We start from the raw sequence: 25,118 nt of genomic DNA on the forward strand, positions 1-25,118 counted from the left end.
ACGACATTGCTGATTCACTTTCTCGCTTTCAGTGGGATCGTTTTCGCGGGCTGGTGCCGGATGCGGACGAGACGGGTCTATCATGTCCTCAGTGGCTCTGGAACATGGCCTTGGGGTCTCCTCTGAGTTGATTCGCCGGTCCGTGAGTAGGAGTACGTGGTTGGCGTATTCTTCGGTGTGGTCCCAGTGGGAGCAGTTGTTGGATCAGGTGGGGGGTTGTGAGGTAGTAGAGGATTTTCAGATGTTGTTGGTTTATTTTATCGGTTTGTCTTATAGTTCGGGGGTGTCTGTTTCGGTGGTTTCCAAGCGAGTGGCGGCCGTCAATTTTTGGTTGCGGTTGCGGGGTCTTATGGAGGTGTCTAACTGCTTTCTGGTTAGGCAAGCTTTGAAGGGTTATAGGCGTAGTGCTGCGCGGCCAGATACGCGTAGGCCGGTTTCGTGGGCAGTGTTGCAGTCGTTGTGGGAGATGGTTGGTGTGGTGTGTTTGACGCCTTATGAGGTTTGTTTGTTTAGGGCTGCTTTTTCCTTGGCCTTTTTTGGGGCATTCAGGGTGTCTGAATTGGTGTCGGGAAATCGGTCGTGTGGGGGAGGTTTGTTGCGGCAGGATGTGTGTTTTTCTGGGGGAGGTCTGCGTTGCATATTGCGTAGGTCTAAGACGGATCAGGAGGGCAAAGGGGTGGTTATTATATTGCGCCCTTTGCTTGGGTCGGTCTTGTGTCCGGTCAGGTGTGTGGAGGAGTTGTTGGTGGTTAGGCCGGATGAGGTGGGTTCATTGTTGATGCATGTAGATGAGTCGGCTTTGTCGAGGTATCAGTTTGTTGCTGTTTTTCGGAAGTGTTTGGTTGCAGCGGGTTACCCGGCTCAGGACTTTGCGTCCCATTCCTTTAGGATTGGGGCGGCAACGGAGGCGGCCAGATGGGGCCTGGGGGAGGAGGCCATTAAACGTATTGGCCGGTGGGAATCTAGGTGTTATCAGTCGTATGTTCGTACTCACATGTTGTGAGTGCCAAGGGGAGCAATGTTCAGTTGTTTATACGGTATTTTATTACGCTGACCGGTGAGTTAGGTTTTAATTTTATGTGTTTACAGGGTCGGCTTGTATGGCTTGGATCTTCGGACACTCCTACGTGTACTGGGGAGCATTGCGGGCGGACGTGCGGAGGAACGGACGGCAGTTGGGGTTCGACCCGGCTGACATGCAAGTGCGCTGGATTGGCATACGGGGCCTGTTGTGGGGTAGGGTGCTTCCGGAATTTCATGCTTCAGTTTCGTTGGATAGGTCACCTGATATTGTGGTATTGCACGTTGGGGGGAATGACCTGGGTGTTCGCAGTACTAGGGAGGTGATTCGTGATATAAAGCTGGATCTCCTGCGTTTGTGGTCGGATGTTCCGGGTGTGTTGGTGGTTTGGTCCGAGGTGGTGGCTCAGAGAGTCTGGCGTTTTGCGAGGTCGGTTGACCGGCTTAACAAGGCCCGGGCTAAACTTAATAGGGAGGTTGGACGTTTTGTGAGGCGCCATGGTGGAATTGTGGTGCGGCACCGGGAGCTGGAGGCGGCATCGCCTCAGTTCCTTAGGTCTGATGGTGTTCAACTGAATGAGGTGGGTATTGACATGTGGGCCTTAGGAATTCAGGAGGGTCTGGAGACGGCTTTTCGTGTGTGGCAGGACTCCCATAGGTGAGGTTTCTCCTATGGTCGTTCGTGGCGTGGTAATGGAGGGTCCTGGAAGGCAATGATAGGTTTAAGAGGTGCATGCCAAGGTGGAGTGTGCATCTCAGGAGGTTCGGTAAGCTTGTGCATGGGGCTCCTGTTGGGCAGATGGGCCTACAGGGGAGACTAATTACAGTTGGAGTATTCGGTGCTCTCGGGTCGGTGACCGCGGCCGAGGGTAAGGCGATATTACAAGTGGAGGTGAATGGTGGAGAACACAGCTTACCTGTTGCCTTCTAGGATCCTATTCAATGGTTCAGATGTTATGGTAATTGTTATGGTAATTGATATGTTATGCGTGTTATTACGTATTTCTGTGAAGTGATAATTAATGTTGTTGAATAAATTGGCCGAGAAGGCTCTTTTCCCAAGAAGATGTCTCTGTGTGTTAATTGGGGAACAGGAGGGGGCGGTAAGGTAGACGGGTGGTTTACGGGCCTGAGTATCTTCCATCCTTTAAGTGATGGGAGCAACGGAGCTAGGCGCAGCCTGGGCATAGTGCTCTTTGACTTGGGGGGAAGTTCAGGCAGTTGAGGGTTAAGGTTAGGTCATGGGGAGGGGTCTTGGTCATGTATTTTCCCGGGCAGTATATGAGGGGTGTGGGGGCGGAGTTTATCAGACGGTGCTTGTGGAAGAAGCAGGAAGGTTTATACGGAATGTTTCCAGACCTTTGATGTTATCCTCAAGAACAGTCATGAAAACCATTAAACGCCATGGAAAGGAAGACCAAGAGTTACCTCTGCTGCAGAGGCTAAGTTCATTAGTGTTACCAGCCTTAGAAACTGCTAAGTAACAGCACCTCAAATTAGAGCCTACATAAATGCTTTACACAGATCAAATACCGGACACATCTCAACATCAACTGTTCAGAGGAGACTGTGAAAATCAGAGCTTTATGGTCGATTTGTTGCAAAGAAGCCACTGATGAGAAACAAGAAGATGAGCATTGCTTGACCAAGAAACACAAGGAATGGACATTAGAGCAGTGGAAATCTGTAATTTGAGATTTTTGGTTCTAACCGCCATGTCTTTGTGAGACACAGAAAAGTTGAGCGGATGGTTTCTGCATGTGTGGTTCCCATTGTGAAACATGGAGGAGGAAGTGTGATAGTGTGGGGTGCTTTGCAGGTGACACTGATGGAGATTTATTCAGCCAGCTTGACTACCACATAATTTTGCAGCGACATTCCATCCCATCTGGTTTGCACTTAGTGAGACCATCATTTGCAGGACAATGACCCCAAAACAACCCACCTCACCAGGTTATGTGATGGCTATTTGACCAGGAAGGAGAGTGATGGAGCACTGCATCCGATGACATGACCTCCACAATCACCCAACCTTAACCCAGTTGAGATGGTTTGAGATGAGTTGGATCACAGAGTGCAGGATAATTGGCCAAAACTCCTTTCAGACTGCTGGATTGAGAACATGCCAAGAGTGTGCAAAGCTGTCATCAAAGCAAATGGGGCTACCTTGAAAAATCTAAAATATGAAACATTTTCTGTATTGTTTAAATTTTTTTATTTATTTACTAGTTAATTCCATATGTGTTCCTTCATCATTTTCATGTCTTCAATATAAATCTATAATATAGAAAAGCTATGTAATAAAAAAATCTGTTCAAACTGTTGACAGGTGCTGTACATACAGTAACACATAAATACACATATGTAAAGGGACGGACTAGCAGCATAGGGGGCTGTACAGTTTAATATTGCGCTGAGAAGCAAGTTTATTTAGATCTAAGCATAGCATTGTGGATGTGCGATCCAGTTCTGTTTTTCTCCCCTTGATATATGCATGTTTAATCTTTCTTCTTTATTACTGGTATCAGCACTTCTCCCATTCGGCACAGGTGGTTTTAATTCCGCAAAAGTCTGCATATAAGTGGTAATTGACCTGCAGCTCCTGATAGCAATGGACATGTTGTGTTAGACAACTGTTCACATGGTGCAGTACTGCGTGGTGGCCTTTGTCTTTGTGGCGCTGTGCTGGTGGGTTGGTGGGACCCAGTGCCATGGTTGGCATTGTCATACAGCAGAGGTGCTGTTTGACTCCTGGGTCCCACCGCCTACTAGGGCAGTGCCGCTTTGTCACCACACTGTGCTGCGCCTATTTGTCAGAGTAGGTCCCACTCAAAGAGGCGACCTGTGCTCTCAACAGAGTGCTCATCGCAGCAGCGTCATATCCAGTCGGCATCCTCTTGTGTATCAGGCCCCAGCACCACCCTACAAGTATTCTCTAATTATTAGTGAAGTGGGTGGAGTCTGACTGACATCCCCTAGGCTCCACCTACTTCTTTAGCTCTGGCACTACGGCGACAAGTGGATATGGAGGTCTTCTGTGTTTCCCAGCGATCACAGACATTTGCGTCTGGTGTCCTCAGTGTGTCCCAGCGATCGCAGACATTATCTCCTGATGTCTGCTGTGTGTCCCAGTGATCGCAAACAGTAACCCCTGGTGTCTTCTGTGTGTCCCAGCGATCGCAGACATTAGCCCCTGGTGTCTGCTGTGTGTCCCAGTGATCGCAGACATTAGCCCCTGGTGTCTGATGTGGGTCCCGGTGATCGCAAGACATTAGCCCCTGGTGTCTGCTGTGTGTCCCAGCATTTGCAGACATTAGCCCCTGGTGTCTGCTGTGTGTCCCAGTGATCGCAGACATTAGCCCCTGGTGTCTGCTGTGTGTCCCAGCATTTGCAGACATTAGCCCCTGGTGTCTGCTGTGTGTCCCAGTAATCGCAAGACATTAGCCCCTGGTATCTGCTGTGTGTCCCAGCATTTGCAGACATTAGCCCCTGGTGTCTGCTGTGTGTCCCAGTAATCGCAAGACATTAGCCCCTGGTATCTGCTGTGTGTCCCAGTGATCGCAAACAGTAGCCCCTGGTATCTACTGTGTGTCCCAGTGATCGCAAACAGTAGCCCCTGGTATCTGCTGTGTGTCCCAGTGATAGCAGACATTAGCCCCCAGTGTTTGCTGTGTGTCCTGGCGATCGCTGACATTAGCCCCTGGTGCCGGTTGTGTGTCCCCTGGTGTCCTGGCGATCGCAGACATTAGCCCCCAGTGTATGCTGTTTGTCCCATCGATTGCAGACATTAGCCCCTGGTGTCTGCTGTGTGTCCCAGTGATCGCAGACATTAGCCCCCGGTGTTTGCTGTGTGTCCTGGCGATCGCTGACATTAGCCCCTGGTGCCGGTTGTGTGTCCCCTGGTGTCCCGGCGATCGCAGACATTAGCCCCTGGTGTCTGCTGTGTGTCCCGGTGATCGCTGACATTAGCCCCCGGTGTATGCTGTTTGTCCCAGCGATCGCTGACATTAACCCCTGGTGTCTGCTGTGTGAAACAGCAGGCACGCGGCTATGAGGCTCGCAGAGCCCTGAGCCAAAGCCATCTTTATGGAGAAAGCATCTGCCATACATGTACAGGGTTCAGGATATGTTATGAAAGGGGGTCATTTTCCAAATAATTTATATACAGTACACTTTTGAATTGATATAATTTATTGCGCTTTAGTGTTTTAGTGATCAGCTTTTATGTCCCCTATTCTCATGCTTTCTTTTCCCATATGAGTTGTTGCTTGGCTGCAGAGTGAATCCTCCAACAAAATGCCATTTGCCACATTTCATGCTAAGGGGTCTTACTGGCCCACTTACAAATTGTGTGTTGCTTTTTATTCTGTTACCCCTTGTGAACACGAAAAAATGTAGGGCTGAAACAACATTTTATTGGAAGAAATAACATTTTTCATTGTCACAGTCAAGTTTTTCTAAATTCTATGAAACGCCTGTGAGGTCAAAACACTCTCTATATTCCTCAATAAAATCCTTGATGGATGTAGTTTAAAAGGTAAGGTCACTTTTTGGGGGTTTACACTGTAGGGGTACCTCAGGGTCCCCTCAAATGTGAAATGGCACCTGAAAACCATTCCAGCAAAATCTGTCCTCCAAAATCCATATGGCGCTCCTTCCCGGTGAATGCAGGAGAGAACTCTAGATCTGCAGAGTGGTGACAGAGCAAGAGAGGTAAGTTAATTTATTTTAACTGTGATCTGAGTTCTGATATGGGGTCTGATCTGAGGTCTAAGGGGGTCTGATGGGGGTCTGGTATGGGAGTCTGATATGGGGTCTGATCTGAGATCTAAGGGGGTCTGATCTGAGGTCTGATGGGGGTCTGGTATGGGAGTCTGATATGGGGTCTGATCTGAGATCTAAGGGGGTCTGATCTGAGGTCTGATGGGGGTCTGGTATGGGAGTCTGATATGGAGTCTGATCTGAGATCTAAGGGGGTCTGATCGGGGCCTGATTTGAAGTCTGATGAAGATTATAGGCCTAATTTGGAGTGTTCTTTCCCCACATGAAGACGAATGAAGATATAACTAATAATGTCTGCGAGACTTGCTACCTTCGTATCCAAGCAGTGGAGCAGACCGGACTGGTAGATGCTCGGGTTAGATGGATCCAAACGTAGACACTGGAATGAAATCAACGTGGGTTTATTTGATCCAAATACAGCGACAAACGATGATACAATACTGTAATGTAGTAGTGGTATTGATGCTGTCCTGTTTATGTCTTTCCTGAGGCTATGCCTTCACGAGCCCAAAAATGTTAGTAAATCCAGTCACACAGCTATGCAACACTGAAAATGGCTGCAGGAAGTGACATGGTCAGAGGCAGCTAAACTCACGCCCAGCAGAGTAAAAACTTTACTAGTAAGAGCAGAGGCGTGCAGCATACAATTCTGGCCAGCAGATGGCGGCAACAGAACAATACGTAGAAACAACATGGTGAAAGAAGAATTAAGAATATAGAGTACGATTAAATATGAGGAGAACAGCACACTCCCCGTCTGAAATTCCCGTAGGGGATTTCACTAAGATTAGTGTCCATAAAATATAGAACATGTTAGAATGCAATAAAAACATAACAATATAGTCGTTTCTGACTTGGAATGGAGAAGATCCACGAAGTTCAAGTTCAGTCCTGTTCACCCTGCAGGGACGTTCTCTATGGGTAGTATCAAAATGAGTTTGTTAATTGGCCTTGCGAACGTTTTAAGCTCACCCTTTCTAAAGATCTTCAACTACACCTTCCGGACCCTGCCATCCTTGCTAGGAAAAACCTTTGTAATTAGTCCCATAGGCCAGTCAATCCATTCGGTTTGTTGCTCCTTTATCAACACGAGGTTTCCTTCTTTCAAGTTTGGTTTGTGGTGTTGCCATTTTCTTCTTCCTTGAAGAATATTGAGATACTCCTTTCGCCACCTGTTCCAGAAGTAATCCGCAAGGTATTATATACGTTTCCAGTGTTTTTGGTAGATATTCGCATGAGACCAAGTCTGGACAGACACACCAAGAAAAGGGAAAGGACTTAGCTTGAGATGTAACTGGAACAGGTGAACCACCACACAAGCAGAGTAATCCACAGAAGAGTTATCAGCCACAGGGAAACAAGTGAGAGGCAGAACATATAAAGAGCCACCTGACTGATAATGAGCAGCATCTGCGAAGGGATGGAAACCTGTCAGCAACAATGAAAACAAGAGAGATCTGTCAGATAGACTCCTGAGTCTTCCATCTATTTGAACTTCTAAGATCTCTCCCAGGGACGGCGGTGACATAGGCATTAGCATATTCTCCGTTTTTGGGTAAGTAGAATAGCGGGAGTCAGTACAGCTGGTGTTTCAGGATCCATAGACACTGGTACAAGGGGTCTAGAATTGATTATAGCCGAAACTTCAGCGAGAAGGGTGACTAGAGTCTCATGTGTGAGTCTTAAAGAGTTTACATCCATCAACATAGAATTTAAGATGTTGCGTGAGATCCCGATCATTCTCTTCCCGGAGCCCCCCTATCTATCTGACAGATCTCTCTTGTTTTCATTGTTGCTGACATGTTTCCATCCCTTCGCAGATGCTGCTCATTATCAGTCAGATGGCTCTATGAGGAGGATTGAAACTCCAGGTGCAACCCTTTTACGCAAAACTGATCTTGAATGGGATTGGTGTCGATGTTCACTTCTGTACAGGCTCCGATGAAGTTGCTTCCACGGTCAGACCTCAACTGTTTCACTGGTCCTCTGAAAACCGTCTTAAAGGGCTTCTACCACCAGAAATACTGTTATGTAGCTGACTGATATTAGCGATGCGCTAATGTCAGCACTACATAACAGTATGTTTCTAACATTTGTCCCTGCAGCCGTTTTTGTAAAATAAGCACTTTTATAATATGCTAATGAGCCTCTAGGTGCTATGTGGGCATAAAATCAGCACCTAGAGGCTCCGTCTACTCACGTTTCATCCCACCCAGGTCCCCTGTTCTGCCCGCCCAGCTCCTCTTGATTGATGCCACGGTCCACCGCATCATTGACGAAATCCCGTGCCTGCGCCGTTCACTTCTGTCTTCGGCGCAGGCGCAGTGAGTGAATGATGCGCTACTGGTGCTGGATTCCTCACTGCGCCTGCGCCAACTACGTCACAGTGAGGAAGCCGGCATCAGGAGAGCGGCCTTCACTCACTGCGCCGAAGACAGAGTGAACGGCGCAGGCGCGGGATTTCGTCAACGATGCGGTGGACCGTGGCATCAATCAAGAGGAGCTGGGCGGGCAGAACAGGGGACCTGGGCGGGATTAAAGCGTGAGTGGACGGAGCCTCTAGGTGTTGATTTTACGCCCACATAGAACCTAGAGGCTCATCAGCATATTATAAAAATGCATATTTTACTAAAACGGCTGAAGGGACAAATGTTAGAAACATATTGTTATGTAGTGCTGACATTAGCGCATCGCTAATATCAGTCAGCTACATAACAGTATTTCTGGTGGTAGAAGCCATTTAAGGCATTAATAAGGCTGGATGTGTCCATGGATTCTATCTCCTCTATGTTAATGGCTCGCACACTCATGCAATTAAATAGTACAGCCCAACGCTTACCGTTTGCGTGACCGCCGCAGGTCCTGCGTGCGGACACCATCCATGGCCCAAAGACATCTAGGCCAATGTAGGTGAAAGGCGGCTCTATACATAGTCAATCCACAGGCAAGTCAGCCATTTGTTGGTGTAGTTGTTTTCCTCTAGTCATGCAGTACTTGGGCCACACGTTTTTTTCATACCTATAATCCAAAGGCCTGCAGACTGTAACTTCCCTCAGTGATTTGCCTACCCTGGTGCTCAGCCTTTGTGTGGTAGTGTCAGATCAGCAAGACAGTGATATGATGTTTGCTGGGAATGACAAAAGGGATTTGTTCTGCAACTCCTAGGTGGGCTTGATTCAAACGACCACCAACTCTGAGCAAGCCAAAACTGTCAATAACTGGATTTAAGTTGGCAAGAGGGCTTTTTATTGGAATCTGCTGTTTGTTGTACAAGCACTTCCATTCTACGTTGAATTCTCACTGCTGGACGTGACTTATTATGAGGGACTCACTATGAGAGATGTTCTCAGCAGAGAATGGTTTATGGGAGACATGCCAACCATGACAATCTTTATCTTCGTGGGTATTGTGATAACATCTCGCAATGTGCAACGATAGTTCTGACGAGTCTCATCCAACTGGAGAAACGTTCAAAGCGCTGACAACCGAGGCTGGAGGTTAGCTTTGTTCCAGTGGCTAATGCACTAACTTCAGCGCGGATTTCTGGATCATTATCCAGATCCTGGATGCTGAAAACTTCCTGTACACATTTGTCTGCCTGTCCTAGCAGAAACTCCGGACCTGTAAGCCAAGTAGAGTTAGTAAAGGAACCTATAGACATAGGCCTAGTGGAGTGATCTGTTGGATTAAGTTCGGATGGTACATAGTGCCATTGTTCAGGTTTGGAGGACCTCCTGATTCTCTCTATGTGGTTACTGACGTACACATAAAATAGTTTTTCTGATTGTGGATGTAACCTAAAACTACCTTACTGTCCATGTAATACTGAACTTCATCTATGTCGACACCCAGTTCTTGTTGTATGAAGTCCGCAATCTCCACTGCTAACACAGTCTGGAAATAGTATGATCGGGCTTGTGGGCTAACTTAGCCTTACCAAAGAAGAATTCAACGTGATTTTGATTGTTGGGTTCTGTGGAGGCATTGCTATGGCCTCTGTGGAGGCATCCGAGAACACGTGGAGTACCTTCTTTATGCTAGAGGTAAGTGAGGTTTTAATATGGCATCTCGGCATGTGGATCTCATCCAAAGCACATAAAAATTGCTTCCAGGCTTCCCATTTTTGCTCTTTTTCGGAGGGAAGTGCGGTATCCCAATCTTTGATGGTTTCAGAAAGCTGTCTCAGTAGGGATTTACCTTGTATGGTGATGGGCACTATAAATCCAAGCGGATCAAATTGGCTGTTCACCAATAATAAGACACCACGTTTTGTGAAGGGCTTGTCTGCACAACTTATTTGAAAACTGAAGGAGTCAGCCGAGAGATCCCATCTGAGGCCCAAGCTCCTCTGCAAGGGTAATGTCCTTGAATCCAGGTGCATGATCACCTGGCTCGAAGGCTCTCATTACGATCAGGCTGTTTGAAGCAATTTTGTGTAGTCTAAGTTTAGCTTGGTACAACATACTTTGAGTCCCTTTGAGCAGATCGATAGCCGCTTCTTCAGTCGTAGTGATTTGAGTCCATCGTCTACGTAGAAGTATTTTTCCACAAAGTCTCTGGTATCTGTACCGTACTCGGATTCTCCCTCTAACACAGTTCTCCGAAGGCCGTAAGTCGCTACGACAGGTGAAGGGCTGTTTCCAAATACATGTACCCTCATTCGATACTCCACCATCTCTGCGTTGGTGTCATTGTTCTTGTACCACAGAAATCTGAGGAAATTCCAGTGGTCCTCTCTGACTATGAAACAGTGGAACAGCGGTTCAATGTCAGCAGTAAAGGCAACAATTAAGAGATACACCTTGATGTTTGGCGCTTGAGTCAAAAACAACCCTAATTTGATTAGGTTTCCGTGGATGATACACTCCGAATGAAGGCAATTACCAGCACTCATCGTTCTTCCTTAAGGATGGAGCTGGTTCTGCATGGTTGTTACGGAATATTTTATCCATAAAGGTGATGATGTGTTCTCTCATTTCAGGCTTGCTGTTCACGGTACGCTGGAAAGCGTTAAATCTAGACCAGTGGTGGGCAAACTTTTTTGTCAACTGAGCCAAATATCGCCAAAACCACAATTGAGATTTCTTTCGAGAGCCACATTTTTAAAACCTAAAATATTGCGTCAACAGTACCAGTGAGGACTATTAGGGCTCATGCACACGACCGCATCATGGACCCATTCATTTCAGCATGCGCTACTTTTTTGCGGTGCGGGCAGTCGGATGCGGATCGTGAACCCCATTCAAGTGAATGGGTCCACGATCCTCATGCAGCTGCCCCATGGTCTGTGTCAGTGCATTGCGGACCGCTATTTGCGGTCCGCAGCACAGGCACGGCGCCCTTACATTCGTGGGCATGAGCCTAGAGTGTGTTTTTACATACTTTTATATGTACTTTCTTTTATTTGGATCTTGATTATTATTTCATTTTATCTTTATCATTTTTTACTTTTATTAAACTTGTCTGCAGATGTGGATGTAATGTGGATGACGCACTTCTGGGGGATATCTGTGGAGAGCACTTATGGGGGATATCTGTGGATGACGCACTTATGGGGATATCTGTGGATGACGCACTTCTGGGGGATATCTGTGGATGACGCACTTATGGGGGATATCTGTGGATGACGCACTTATGGGGAATATCTGTGGATGACGCACTTATGGGGGATATCTGTGGAGGGCACTTATGGGGGATATCTGTGGATGACACATATATAGCATAAGATGCTATATATGTGTCATCCACAGACATCCCCCATAAGTGCCCTCCACAGATATCCCCCATAAGTGCCTTCTAGTAAGTAAAGTAATGTATTAGTGGGGGGAAGGGAGGAGGCAGGGACACTTGCGGTGGGGCCAGTGCAGTGCCCGGCGCTGTGCACACACCGGGGGCAGCTCCTACCTTTCTGCTGCAGGACATTTCGCTCCAAGTCTTCACCACTCCACCACTCCTCAGATGGCCGGCAGTGGGCAGCCGAAACAGAGCGCCGCTGCCCGCCCTTCTGCTGCTGTGCGCAGCGTGACATCTCACCCTCCGTCATGCGCCTCCTGCCCCGCCTGCCTGCTTCATTCATAAAGTGGAAGGAGCAGACAGACGGGGCAAGAGGCGCATGACAGACATTTTGCAAGGAGCTTGAGCGGCGCGATATGGCTGCGCGGCCGACCACCCGCACCAAAGAGCCGCATTGAAGGTTCTAAAGAGTCGCTTGTGGCTCGCGAGCCGCACTTTGCCGACCACTGATCTAGACAGAGTTTGTTCCGATTGTCTGGGAGTCTTACCCTGGTAGCTCAGAAGGGTAATGGAGAAACCCAGTGATTGGTTTCGTCTTTAAAGACCTCACTGTCCATTATCTTGACAAAATCTCTGTCCTCTATTGACAATGCTACTTTATCGTCGTCCTTGGTGGTGTGAAAGACTGATCTCCCCAAGTTGTCGGCAAAGAAATTATGTCAGGTGGTTGTATGAGGTCTGGAGACTTCCCTTTCACCTCATACTGATGAGGACACGGCTTACTGCAAGTTGTCCGTCCATCTGCACGCACGTACGTTTTGAAAGAGTCGATTCCTGGTTGATCCAAGCACACATTTCCTTTGGCTTCCCATCCAGTCTCTGGGCGTATGGCGCATAGTCAGGACCATTACACTGTTGACGCACCTTGTGTACCCTTAGATTGTCTCTGCCAAGCAGGAGTAGAATCTCGGCGTTGATGTCCATAGGTGGAATAACATTGGCTAGGTACCTTAGGTGTGGTTGGTGAAATGCAGCTTCTGGCGTAGGAATCTCATCCCTATGGTTGGGTATTTGATCGCATTCGATCAGCATCGGTAGGGGTATTTCCGTATCCCCACTGACTGGAGAAGCAATGAATCCTTGTGCCCTCCTGCCGCTAGTCTCTATGTGGCCCGAGCAGGTGTTTAAGATGTAGGGTTCTGCTGGTCCCTTTATTCCAAAGGCTTCAAAGAATTTAGGTCCTGTTAGGGACCGGTTGCCTTGGTCGTCGATGATGGCATACATTTTTACTGCCTTTTCTGGTAGTCCCTCTGGGTAGACCTTGATTAGGCATATTCGGGCACAACATTTCTCACTCTGGCTCTCCCCACATACATCCAAGCATGAGCAGGAAACAGCGGTGGCTGTGTTAGCGTAATTCTGGGGCTCCCCGCCATGACTTGGAGCAGGACTGGTGGCGACGGCAGTCGGTAAATCTCTGGCGAGTGGGATTGGGTGCATAGCTGAGGCATGTCTTTCACTATGACACTCCTTACACTTGATGGCAGATTTACAATCCTTAGCAATGTGCTCCAATGAAGCGCAGCATCTGAAACATATCCCAAGCTCGGTGAGGACTTTCTTGCGCTCCCTTATGGTTTTGGATCTAAACCCTCTGCATTTGTTTAGTGAGTGTGTTTTTTTTATGAATGGGACATTCACGATTGAAGAACTTGTCTCCTGATGAGGTAGTGTACTGTTTACTGCAGGTGATGGTAGGTTAGTCTTTGTAGATTCTGATGACTGCTGCTTGAGCTGTGGAGGTAGGCCAGAAAACACCTGATAGCGATCTTGCTGTAATAACTGTACTTGAGAGGGCACAACTGGGTGACGGTTATTAGGTTGCTCGGGTGCTGTGGGTGGAGCTGACTTTTAGTGTTGTCGGCTTGGACAGTACTGCAAACTAGGGGTGGTGTAGATAACTTATTCAGTACATAGTCACTGGTGCGATCAACTGGATCATCTATCTCCTGTGGTGGCGATCAGACTTGATCAAGACCTTGGCTCAATGCTTGCTCAAGTAGTCTTACTTTAGCTAATGCAATTTCCTTTATTCAAGCTTCTGCTTGTGCTTCTGCCCTCTTGGCCTCCGCTTCTGCTTCTACCCTCTTGGCCTCTGCCCTTTTGTCCTCTGCTTCTGCCCTCTTGGCCTCTGCTTCTGCCCTTGCAAGAGCTTCTTTTTCTGTGAAGGAACATCTCACGTTGGATTGCTCTGCGTTTATGCGGGCCTCTAGTAATCTGTCGCTCAGGGCTGAGCTTCTTGAGCACGATGATCTGTATGATTGAGAGGAATGTTTAGATGAATTTGATCTGTGTGATCTAGTTTCTTGCAAATGAGAGATATGGAGTTCCGCTTTATCTTTAACATCCAGCACCATGGCATCTCTTTGTCTGTATATTAATGCTGCCTTGCTCAGTTCTGATAGGGCTTCATCGATATTAGAGTCTTTTAGAAAGGTTATATACCTTGTGGACAGTCCCTTGTATCTTTCATGAGCTGTGTTCAGCCGCCCGACGGCAACATGTAAGCTTGTGGCATCACCTGAGGAGGATTTAAGTCCTGAGATTAGGGAGGAAACACGTTGCCATTGCTCTTCCAGGTTATCACATAGCTCATCTTTCATGGTGTGATAGTTTTCCATGACCTTTATCGTCGGTTTGAGAGAGCGTCTTGGTCACACGACTTGGTCTGCTGGAAGTGTGGGTTCTATTCCATGCTCTTCATAATGATCGGTATCAGGTTGCATTTGCTTTATTAACTGTGCAAAGTCCTTTTCGGCCATTTTGGCTTAAGGTGCGCTGTCTCTTTAAGAAAATTAACTTTTGAATTGGGGGCTGAAAAATCGCAGCACGGCTCCGATAGGGCACATTGACAAAATTCCTAAGGTGTTTTGAGTGAATTGCAGGGTTTTGGGGTTGCCACGGCAATGTAAGGAGATATGCAGCAAGTCTCTATAAGGGGTTTGGTTTGAGGGAAACCCTGCGTGCATAAACAGTTCTTCTATTATGCTAGCAAAGGTTAATATAGGACGTAGAAAATGGCTTGGCGACTTGTGGAGGACTTCCAGGCGAGAATATAGATACTGCGGATGCAATATAGATAGTGCTTCTGCAGCCAGCCAGTCGCAGGGGGTACACGTGAGGTGCACGGTGGACCGATGAGGGGTCAAATGGTATAACACACAGTTCATCAGTTTACTCACGGTTAGCAGAAAGCCTCGCTGGGCTGGCAGCACAGTGTTGAGGTGGACAGCACGAAATCCTCCGGGGCACGCTCTGTGGTAGGAAGCATCAGCCAAGATGGTGGTTTAGGTGCCCTTGATGTCAGGGGTGCTTAGGGTGCTTGTTGCGGCTGAGTCCCTTGATGGTTTTTGTCGTGACGCCAGTACCGTTAATGGTGGTACAACCATAGGTAGTAATAATGAGGTAGACAGTGGTACTTTAGTGCTTTTTCAATAGCAGTAGTACAATTATGCAGTCTTTAGATGATACAGAGACAATTCTGCAAAAGGCTTGTCATGTTGTTGGTTGGTTTTGGAGCAGTGGGTTAGGTCAATATCAGTGGAATCTTGGTGAGGTTGCCGGAGGCTAAGGTATCCTTCATCTAAAATATCCCAATTCCCAAAGGTCCTTTCTGCCTGGGTTACGGCTTTTGTCCTTTGGATGGAGTTAAATTTGTTCTTTTCTCTTGTCCCTCTCTGGACTAGAACTTTTCTTTAGAGCTGAAGTGCTGGATCTGCACCTTTTTCACTCTCTGATCTTCACACTGACCTGTGGTATCAACTGACTCCACTCCTAATCTTGTCTAATCTGATCTCCTCCCTCCTGGTCTCCCCTCATCTCCCTAACTAGGCCCTGACTTGAGTATATATATGACCTAAGCTCTATCCCCATCTAGCGGTGGGATGTATAATAGCACCTAATAGGCCTGTCAACAGGGATTTTGCAGTTACACAAATGCAAAGTTATACATTACAGTACAATGCAATTACTATGATCAAAAAATACTTTTAAGCAGTGCCCACACACACGTAGTGGGACGCTGCACTTCCCCTTAGGCTTGTCGGACATGCACTGTAGCCAGGCAGATTTGCTGCAAGTGGGCCTGTTGCTAGGGAGATTCCTGAGTGTGGTACTGGACTCTGAGGGAATGTGTAGCCGGGGTATGGACATTAAGGGTCCATTCACACCTCCGTAGAATGAGTGCAGGACGGGTGTGGGCCTATTCATTCTCAATGGGGACGGAAAGGATGCGGACAGCACACATTGTGTTGTCCGCATCCGCATTTTCGGTCCGCGGCTCCCGAAAATAAAAGAACATGTCCTATTGTTGTCCGCAATAGCGGACAAGAATAGGCATTTCTATAGGGGTGCCGTCCCAGTGTACTGAAGATCCGCAATTTGCAGTTTTTGACTGTTCTGTCCCCACATGAAGACGAATGAAGATATAACTGATAATGGCCACGTCACTTCCTACCTTCGTATCCAAGCAGTGGAGCAGACCGGACTGGTAGATGCTCGGGTTAGATGGATCCAAACGTAGACACTGGAATGAAATCAACGTGGGTTTATTTCATCCAAATACAGCGACAAACGATGATACAATACTGTAATGTAGTAGTGGTATTGATGCTGTCCTGTTGATGTCTTTCCTGAGGCTATGCCTTCACGAGCCCAAAAATGTTAGTAAATCCAGTCACACAGCTATGCAACACTGAAAATGGCTGCAGTAAGTGACATGGTCAGAGGCAGCTAAACTCACGCCCAGCAGAGAAAAAACTTTACTAGTAAGAGCAGAGGCGTGCAGCATACAATTCTGGCCAGCAGATGGCGGCAACAGAACAATATGTAGAAACAACATGGTGAAAGAAGAATTAATAATACAGAGTACGATTAAATATGAGGAGAACAGCACATGGAGGTCTGATGAAGATTGGGTGTTTGATCTGAAGTCTAATGGAAACATTTCTTTTTCTTATTTTTTCCTCTTCTAAAACCTAGTTGCGTGTGTGTGTGTATTTATAATATATATAAGCCATGGTTATTCATATGATCTCGCATTGTTTTGTCCCTGTCGGCTTCTGTGATGAGGAATCTGTTCTTTTTCCTTTTAATAAATATATTTGGATAATATATTTTTTCATTTTCACTTATAGGACCTATGGATGGAAGGGCTTTGCTCAACAGGAGGTTGGATGCTTTTGAACAAGTGCGGCTTATCCCGTGACAGCTGTGTACACACTAGACTTTCATTTTAAGTGCTTCTGTATGCGTTTTTTCTACGGTTACTTTGGATGTTTTTCACCCGGTATGGGTTAATACTGGGCGAGCGAGGTGGGAGGGTAACGGCTGCCGCCGGTCCCCTCCTCCTCTGTTCGCATATTTCGGTAGACAGTGCATCGCAAGATAGCACATCATCCGAGATTACACCCTGGGTGTCTCATCCTGAATTACTTATTGCTGTTTCGATTTACATATTACTATGATGTATGTACTTGTATTATACGTCTTAACAAAGCGACTTGCTATGCGACGTGTCAGGTGATGTTCCACACAGGATCATGTGATTCTTCCCACAGTGACATCACGGACATGCGCAGCTTCAGTTCCCGGACGCCGTATCCATGCGGTGTAATTCGCAACACTGTATCCTCCTACCTTTGAGCATGCCTGATTCCATGTTTGGTCCTGCTACGTCAGCACATGTACAGGTGATGATTATACACTGTTGATTGCCACTTGTGTAAATTATTATCGTATTCATGAATTAATATACCTGGATTTTTGACTATACAAATTTATGTATTCAATCACACTGGGTTCCAGGTATGATGTTTTTGAGATACTGACATGAGAGGTCTTATGACACTTTTTTGTATATTTTATTAATTGTCATTTTTGTATGCTAATTTGTTACAACCACATAAATACCCACAGTTTTTTATGATGTATTGCTTGAGAATGGTCCCAGTAAGCGGACCCAAACGTTGCACGGGTGAATAAAGGATCCCACCTTTCACTATTGGATGTGCTGCGGTGTATTTATTTTTTTGTATATATATATATATATATATATATATATATATATATCGTTTTTATGTTGTTTCTTTTATTCTACCACTGAAAAGACAAAGCTCAATATAGAGCATCGGTTTTGCAGACTGTGAAACCCATTAGAGTATAGACGATGGCCTAAAGCCAAATTATTGGTCTACAGGGCCCCTCCTCAAATATCATCTCTCCCCTTCTTTTTCCTTCATTGCATTCCTGCTTCTAAGTGAGAGGAAAATATCAACATAGGCCTCAAGTGACAAACTTTCTGTACTCTATAATTAGATATAAAATGATAACACTCCCCAAAAAGCCTCCAGCAGAGCGAACACTCAGACACAATACATCCCGTTACCACTAAGCCCGAGAGCCGGCCAGCAGGCCTATTTAAGCCTAGGAGAATTCTATAATTAAAACACCCAGTTCTCCCTCAAGATACAATTGGAAAATTATCCATAATTTCAAAGTAAATCTCTGAACATTGAATTCCTGTACAAACCTAGAAAAAAAAATAGCACGCCAGATTACACATTTTTGGTGAATTGTAATCTTTCCAAATTATGTTTAATTAGGGGGAATGTTTTGGTTTTTAGACAAAGTGAAATGTAAATGCTTGCACTCTACAAACCGTATTGTGTAATTCTATAGTCCCTTCATTTTCCCAACTTAATGATACGGTAAAAGCTGTGCTTTTATGGTAGTCCCTGTATTTTAGTGTATTTTTATGCAACGTGTTTTACTTACTATTGTGTTATTTTAAAACACTGTATAGAAGTGTGTGTGGGGGGAAGGGGGACACTTTTGATGGCTGGGCTACAGCATTGTGTAGTTTTACATGATTCCCTCTGCCTCTGAGCTTTGATGGAATGCAGGATGAAATATGAGTATACAGAAAACCTTGGCCATAGTCCCCACAAGGAAAATTGCCGGCAGGCCTATGCCCAGGGGGCTGCCTAAGCCCTCCTTACGGTGCCGTCCCGTTTCCGTTATGCAGGGGAGTCCTCTCCTGCATAACGGAAACGGGAGAGATTCGTTATGCAGGCCATAGACTTCTATTATGACGGAGTGAATAACGGAATACCTCTAAAGGCATTCCATCATAGAATTGCGTTATGGTCCGTGGTAACGGAATCCATAATGTTATTCTGCTTTTACCACCAAACGAAGCGTGAATTAATTTCATAACATGAAATTAGCTCATCTCTACTCAGCATTAATTAATGCTAGGAACATCAGGTACTTATTCGCCTGGCCAGCAGCAGCAGATGTCCTCCTGGATTCTAGTCCTCAGACGGTGATACAGGTGAATACTACAGCGAGGGTGGCAGTTTTTCGTGTTGCATTGTGGTATTTGGTTCTGCTGGGGCGGTATTTTGTACTGCACTCCAGTATTGCTGGCCCACCTACTTCTGTTGTCCCTGCCTACTTGTGTTGCCCCACTTTTTCCCAGTTTGGACCAACCTACAACATAGGGCTACTTTTATTTTTTTTTCAGGGCCACTTTGAGTTCTCAGTCTGCCCCTGACTCCTGATGTGGAGTCCCCATCTCTAGTGGATTTATAATGCATCTCTCCTTTTATTTTGCGCAGATTTTTTATAATGTCAAAGCACTGACCTTTACAGATTAGATGAGGTTAATATCTGTGACTCTTTGTGGCATACCTCCTAAGATTGATTATTCCTCAATCAGATCTGGCCATAAATGGTGAGCAAGCTCTCCTGACTTGTCTACTGTAACATACACTGCATTGAATGCTCTTGAAATGACAGGCATCTTTTCTTAAACACTTAAAGGGGGATGCCAGTTGTAGAAAGTTATTCACTATCCACACGATAGGGCAGGGATCAGTAACCTCTGGAACTCCAACTGTAATGAAACTACCATGCATACTTGGTTGGCTGTTCTCAGGACTTTCATAGAAGTGAATGGAGCATGCTGGGAGTTATAATTTCACCACAGCTATTACATCCCAAAAACAGGTACCCTATACGCAGCGGGGCCCAAAAAAATGAATGGAATGTCAGATTGAGTATGTGCACTGACTCTCCTGTTTATCTCTATGGGAGTTCCAGAAATAGCCAAGCGTTGTACTCAGCTATCTCGAGACCTCATGTAGAGATGAATGGAGAGGCAAGAGTGACTGTGCCCATGCTCAACCTGCTGCTACATCCCAGTAGGGTGCAAGGTCCTTGTTCTCTTGATTGGTGGCAAGGGTGCACCTAGCCTTTCTGCTGCCTGAGGCGAAAACTGAAACAGTGCCTCCCTCATGCCAATTTCTTAACCTGACCCCTTTGCCACAATGAAAGCGCTCATTGCCCATATCCCTTCTGCTGCCCCCTCTTGCCCCTACCCGATGCTGCCTGAGGCAATCGCCTCACCTGGCCTCATTGGTGGTTCACACCTGATTGGTGGGGGTCCCAGCGGTAAGGATCTAATAGTTATCCCCTAAGCTATGGATAGGGAATATCTTGCTACTTCCAGAATACCCCTTTAGTTGTGGTATTCTTCTATTAGTCCTCCTATAAATGTATGAATAATTTTACAACTGACCAGTGCCGTTGCTATTGTTAACAAGGTATGTGAAATGTATTTGGAAAGTCTTCAGACACTTTTGCTTTTTCATATTTTGTTATGTTGCGGCCTTGTGGTAAAATAATAAAAACAATCACGTTTTTCCCCATCAACCTGTGCAGTGACCAGGATGCGGGTATAATAGTCTATAGTTTGTTTGTGACGCCAATTGCAGCGTGCGCAGGGTATTGTCACAGGGTACTTCAAAGATGTTATAATGCACGTCCCAGTCTCGAAATGCCAGAGTGGTATAATGTCTCTGTATAGTAGTGGTAATTGTGTCAACGGTGTCTCCTACCTGGGTACGGCTGGACTCCTGGATCCTGGCTCACTTGCAATAAATTGACGGTATTGATAGTGGGAGTAATAGAGGAATTTGTAGCAGAAATTGAGATCCAGACTTTTGATGAAGTTCAAACTTGTCTTTACTGATTGTAATTTTCATCCAAGCAAGATACAGCTTTTGTCTTAGGTCCCAGCAGGTATTGGCAATGGTTGGCAGGGATTTCTCTTCTGCTCTATCAACCTGGAGCTTGCAGGAAAGGACGTCTGCTTGTTAGCTCTATACTGTGGCAGGGATTTTGCTTCTTCACTCTATCTTCTGCTGTCTGGGGGCTGACTAGCTGAGGAGGAATGGCTTCTCCTGGGGTCTCTGGATCTTACTCACAGTTGTCTTCACAGACAGTCTGGAGGTGTCTGTAACTTTCTGCTTTGTTTCATCCAGCTGAGCTGCAAAGTTCAGACTGGGAATTTGATCAAATCTCAGCACGAGACTTGGTCCTTGCTGTCTTCCCTATGCAGGGAGAGCTAGAACTGGTTCTAACAGTTTTTTTCCTCCCTTGCTGCAGGATGTGGGAAACTCCACTTCCCTTAAGCAGGGGGGCAGAACAGAACAGGATAGTTCCACTCTGAATGGCCATAACATTAAAACAATCCCTACCAATGATGCTGCCACCTGCTGGTAGACCTGAAACATTACAATGAAATTTACATTTAACATGGTTTTATGCACATTTGTGAATGACATAATCAAAATCACATCAAATGACAATATTAATGCTCTTAGCAGATTGTAGCGGGGTAAAAGCGTTTAGTAACACAACTCTGGGGTGTTACATTCCCCTTTACTTTGAATCAAGCCGTCCTCGGCTTGTGCTTGGGATAAGAGGAATAAGCTCTGGGGTACCCAAATTATAACGGGTACCTTATTCCCCTAGCCGTTCCCGAAGCAGCGGGGTTACCCTTGCTGGACCTACCTGGGACTTACCACTTGGTCCTACCTGGAGACCTGGGATATATGACTCTAGATGTAGGCCATTAGTATTAAGCGTCCGCAGAGGCAGTCCGAGTAAAGAGAACAGAGCTATAAATCAAGGCACAAAGAAGCAAGGTGCTACTGCTCTGGCTAAAGGCAAAAGTTAGTGCAGTTTCACAATAAATGCATAAAGGTCACATTGCGGCATCTGTGAAAGAGTCCATACAATGGGCACGAGTACTTGAACGTTGCTCAACCTGTAGACATTTAAGCAAAATTAGTGTAAGATTAGAACAGTATAAGTCACAAAGAGCTCAGGTACACGTTTGAGTCATTTCTTTGGGTGCAAACTTGTAACGTCGCATAACTTGTAACAAGTAGGAAAAAAATAATAATAATAATAATTTGTAATCCAGCATAAGGTATGGTTTAGCTGATAGATGGAGTCCATGAAGTCCAGGCACAAAAGGGTTAGATAAAAAAGGCCAAAAATGTAAACAATAAATAGTAGGCAATGTTTTTTTACCAGTTAAAATGTGTCCATGGCTTGGCTCCTATTGTCTCTGTAGCTAAACACTGGTTTTAAAGAATTCCCGATAATGGGCATGTGGTTTACCTTTATTGGTCTGTTGGGATCTCCGCAAGGGCAGTTCCGATTCTCCAGGGGTAGAGGTAGAGTCTTGGACTGGTACGGGAGGATCATCTGTCTGACTTGGTTCTGTAGACAGAGAAATCTCGGACACTAGCATGAGGACTCAAATTTGAGGTTGGAGAAACCACTGAAGGGGGTCAAGCATGGAAGGCAACTCTGTTTGAGTCTTACTTTCTGAAGATAATGGCAGCTCAGGTAATGTATCCTCTTCTCTTGGCTGAGGGTGGTATGCAGTGGTCCTCAGTTTCTTGCAGTTTTACAAGGCACATAGTTCATAGAATAACTGAGACTCAAATGCAGATCCCTGATCGGTGAGTATCTTGTCAGGACACCCATATGGCAGAATGAAGTTCTTCCACATGGCAGCAGTTGTAGTTTTTGCACTTAAGTCCTTTACAGGTACAGCTACAACGAACTTGGTATAGTGGTCTATGATTGTCTTAGCATAGACATACCCAGATCTGCTGGGTTCCAGTTTCACATGGTCGATGGCCACGATTTCAAGAGGACCTCTACTCACTATTGGATGAAGGGGGGCTCGCTGATCATGTCTTTCCCCTTTTGCCACAGCACAGGTGGGACACTATTGACACCAGGTTTCAATGTTACTTCTCATGCCAATCCAGTAGAAACGTCGTCTGATGGTGGCTTCCGTTTTTTGGGTTCCAAAGTGACCAGACCGGTTATGGTACATGTCCATCACCATCTTGGCATCTCTTCGAGGCATACTCCTGAGGAGTAGGTCTCTTTGTATGAAGAGTAGTTTCCGTTGTCGCCAGAGGCGAACTAGCTCGGAGTCAGCTCTCCGCCGTCGGATTCTCTCCGGTATGCGTCCGCTGTAAAAATAATCCAACAGTTCTCCAATGGCTCTGCTCTCTGATTATAGTTTAATCCAGAGCTCTTTCTCAACTGGAGGTGGGGGGTCGCAAGTCTGTGGAAAACAAGTGACCGGGCAAATCGGGAGTAGAATATTGGCATTTCCACATATTCCCACTGCTCATCGTTAGAAATTGGTTCTTTCTGGGCAGGTAGCCTAGACAAAGCGTCAGTATTGTCATTAGATTTTCCAATCCGGTACTTAATGGTAAAGTTGAAGTTCGCCAGTCTAGAGCTCCCAGACGTGCAGTGTTCAAGTGAGCTAGCGGATTATTGTCGGTGTAGACCGTGAAAGGTGTAGCAGCTAGGTAGTCCTTGAATTTCTCAGTTACAGCCCAGACCAAGGCTAGAAACTCCAGTTTGAACGAGCTGTAGTTATGGTCATTCCGCTCTGGCTCTCGTAAAGATCTGCTGGCAAAGGCGATGACTCTTTCAGTTCCAGCTTGTGTCTGAGATAGTACAGCTCCCAAATCTTTCTTACTTGCATCAGTATAGAGGCAAAATGGTAGGCTGTAGTCAGGGTAACCCAGGACTGGAGGTTCTGTAAGTTTTTCTTTCAACAGTCGGAAAGCAGCTTCTCTCTCTTCATTCCACTCCACTGGTATTTTGGAATTCTGACAGCCTTTAGGGTGACCTTTCACAAGCTCCTGGATAGGTTCCGCAATCTGAGCGAAATGCGGGATAAATCTCCAATAGTAACTTGCAAATCCGAGGAAGCTCTTGACCTCTTTGACTTTTTTGGGGGCCGACCAGCTTTGTACTGCAGCTATCTTGTCGGGGTCCGGTCTCACGCATTCCGCACTCACAACATGTCCCAGATATTTCACTTGGGGCTTCAGTAAGTGACACTTTGAAGATTTCACTTTCAGTCCATGTTGGGTCAAAGTCTGGAACACTTCCGCCAAGTGCTGTAAATGCTCTTCGTAGGTCTTAGAGTAGATGATTACATCATCCAGGTACAGCAACACGGTCTCAAAGTTTTTGTGTCCAAGACATCTTTCCATGAGTCTCTGAAATGTCCCAGGGGCGTTGCATAACCCAAATGGCATGTTGTTTAACTGGAACAGACCCATTGGGGTGGCGAAAGCATTTTTTTCTTAATCTTCTGGTGCCATGGGAACTTGCCAATAGCCACTGGTTAGATCCAGAGTTGAAAAGTAAGCAGCGGATCCCAGAGCTGCCAGGGATTCTTCAATTCGTGGCAGGGGGTACGCATCCTTGTGTGTAATGTTGTTGATCTTACGGTAGTCCACACAAAAACGAATGGTTCCATCCTTCTTTACCAGGACTAAGGGAGCAGCCCAGGGGCTGTGACTATCCTGGATGACATTAGCTGTCTTCATATCCTGCACCATCTGCTGGTACATGGCAGGAGGGACTGGTTAGTATCTCTCCTTGATTGGAGGATGAGTGCCAGTTGGAATGGTGTGCTGTATTAAGCGAGTCTGACCATAGTCCAGAGAATGTTTGCTGAAGACTTGATGGTGTTGTTTGACTAAGCCCAGCACACCGTTGATCTGCTCGGCAGAGGTTGTGGTATCCCCAATGTGTAGTTCGGCCCACCAGGGCTGTTCTGGCAGGTCTTTGGATTCCTCCACTGTTTGGAGTGATTGTTGAGCCGCAGCAGTGGGATAATCCAAGATATCCTGCTGACAGATGTGATATAAGCAGGCCACTGGATAGTGCTTTTTTAATTTCACAGCTTCATCACCCAGATTGACCACGCGTATGGGTACCTTTCCTTGGGACATGGTGACCACGCTCCTAGCGGCTAGGACAAGGTGGTGATCCTGAAGATGTATTGGCTCCACAAGGGCCTGATAATCTTGACTTTGGATACCGATGCAAGCCTTGCACCATATCAGAGTCTCTGCTCCAGGCTGGAGTTTGATAGGGTGAGCATCCTTGATGCGGACACGGCAGATTTCGCCACGTTGATTGCTGAATTTTTGTTGGGCGGCTAGCACTTGAATAGTCTGGTTTATAACCCATTGAGTTGCACGGGGTGTAGTCAGTAGGGTTTTCTTTAAGGCTTTCAGCACTTCAGGGTAACAGTTGCCGAGTACATTCATCCCCAGGACCACAGGGCAATTGTCATCATCTGGGACCTGAATCACGACCACACATTGGCATGAGAG

The sequence above is a fragment of the Bufo bufo genome, chromosome 8 (genome assembly GCF_905171765.1).
Source record: "Bufo bufo chromosome 8, aBufBuf1.1, whole genome shotgun sequence".
Taxonomy (NCBI): Eukaryota; Metazoa; Chordata; class Amphibia; order Anura; family Bufonidae; genus Bufo; species Bufo bufo.